Source organism: Ochotona curzoniae, unplaced genomic scaffold, assembly GCF_017591425.1.
Source record: "Ochotona curzoniae isolate NIBS_2020 unplaced genomic scaffold, NIBS_Ocur_1.0 patch217, whole genome shotgun sequence".
In the NCBI taxonomy this organism is placed as follows: domain Eukaryota; kingdom Metazoa; phylum Chordata; class Mammalia; order Lagomorpha; family Ochotonidae; genus Ochotona; species Ochotona curzoniae.
In genome coordinates, this window is record NW_024466770.1 from 1 (window position 1) to 2161 (window position 2161).

Consider the following 2161-nt stretch of genomic DNA (forward strand, 5'->3'; position numbering starts at 1 on the left):
CAGGGAGCTGGATGGGAAGTGGAGCTTCCTGGATTAGAACTGGCGCCCATATGGGATCCCAGGGTGTTCAAGGCGAGGACTTTAGCTGCTAGGCCACGCCACCGGGCCCGGGATGTTGTTCTTGAAAAGCTGCTGATCCCACTAGGGAGAGCCCAGCACTCACTCAGGACCTCATCTAATCTGCATTACCTCTCCAAGGCCTCATCTCCAAATAACAGCAACATATGCATTTGAAGGTTACGTTTCTGTTTTTTTCTGTAATGGATTAATTTTTGATAATGTTTACCTAGTTGAAAAGGATGCATGCCCATGTGGACCACCAGTTAGGATGGGAAGGGTCAAGGAATGAGGGAAAGTGGATGAGACAACAGCTTCCAATCTTCCTTTCTATTCTTCCTATATCTAGGGGAAGCTGGGAAAAATGGAAAGAGGGCTGCTCTCAACAGCCTAACCATGCCAGTACCTGAGGATGTGAGACGGCCACTTGGAGTCATCCTATGGTCCCCTGTGTGGCGCATGTTCCGATGGTGCTGCTTAAGTGGCTTCAATAGGTCTGAGATGCTGTTGACTTCATTGCTCTAAGGTTGAGGAAATCCTTCTAAGGTCCATTGGCTGACATAGTTTGCCTCAGCATCTTGATTTGCCCAGATAACTGCTGTCAAACTCGGCCAGCAGAGTTATCCCTTTTGTTTTGCCCTCTGTGGTATTAGATATCCTCTGCAGGCCTCAGTGATCTGTCATGTCCTCCCTGTGCATCTTGGCAGGCCATCCACTGCACAGGCTTCAACAGAAGGTTAAGTTTCCAACACAGGAACTTTATGGGGTACAATCTAACCGTAGCAGAGTCCAAGTTCGTTCTTTCTTTCTTTCTTTCTTTCTTTCTTTCTTTCTTTCTTTCTTTCTTTCTAAAGATTTATTTATTATTTTTTATTGGAAAGGCGGATATGCAGAGAGGAAGATCCTCTGTCCGATGATTCACTCCCCAAGTGAGCGCAACGGCCGATACTATGCCGATCCGAAGCCAGGAGCCTCTTCCAGGTCTCCCACACGGGGGCAGGGTCCCAAAGCCTTGGGCCGTCCTCGACTGCCCTCCCAGGCCACAAGCAGGGAGCTGGATGGGAAGCGGGGCCACCGGGATTAGAACTGGCACCCATATGGGATCCCGGCGTGCAAGGCGAGGACCTTAACCACTTGCGCCACCGCGCTGGGCCCTCTTTCTTTCTTTCTTTTTATAGGTACTGGGATTCCCCCCACCCTTCCCCTAACCCTCCCCCCATGGTGGATTCCTCCACCTTGTTGTATAACCACAGTTCAAGCTCAGTTGAGATTTTTCATTGCAAGCATATACCAAGCATAGTGTCCAGCATCTTATCAAGTTCATTCTTTTGTTGTAGATATCTGATTCTCCCTATACCTTTTGTTGAAAAAAGTACTTTCCTCCATTGCATTCTCTTGGCAATCTTGTTAAAACTCAACCTTACCTAATGTTCAGGATAATTGTTTGTTTACTGCATGTCCCCCCATTCACAATACAGACCAGGCAGGAAGCACAGGGCCTTGGCTAGAGTGTATATGGGGAAGGTCTGCTCTGCCTCCTCTTCCTATACAGCCAGTGTAAGAACACAGCCTGTGGTAAGCACTGGGAAACCCAGGATAATTTCTGGATTCTTCATTCTCTTCAGTTGATCCACATTACATCATCTTGACTCATCAATTTGTATAATATATTTTGAAGGCTTATTTTGGGCCCAACACAATGGCTCAGTTGGCTAATCCTTCCCCTTCAAATGCTGGGATCCCATATGTGTGCTGGTTTGTGTCACAGCCATTCCACTTCCCATCCTGCTCTCTACTTGTTCTTGGGAAAGCTGTAAAGGGTGACTCAAAGCCTTGGGCTCCTGCACCCATGTGAGAAACCTGGAGAAAGCTCCCTGTCCTGGCTTCAGATCAGCTCAGCTCAGCTCTGGCCCTTGTGACCACTTGGGGAGTGAGCAAGGCAATTGAAAATCTTTCTTTCTTTCTGTAGATCTGCCTTTCTAATGAAAATAAATAAAAATCTTTTTTAAAAAACCAAAGATTTATTTTTTGTTTATTTGAAAGAGAGAGATCCTCCATCTGTTGATTCTCTTCTCCAACTGGCTGGCCACAGCAGCCAAAGCTG

General features: G+C 47.0%; 1 non-coding gene across 1 annotated transcript; it reads right to left on the reverse strand.

Moving 5' to 3' along the window:
• Positions 1 to 1510: 1510 nt before the first annotated feature.
• Positions 1511 to 1649, reverse strand: LOC121166750. Its single transcript, XR_005885466.1, has one exon. It is a non-coding gene; the product is annotated as a small nucleolar RNA SNORA51 (small nucleolar RNA).
• Between the last annotated feature and the right edge of the window lie 512 nt (positions 1650 to 2161).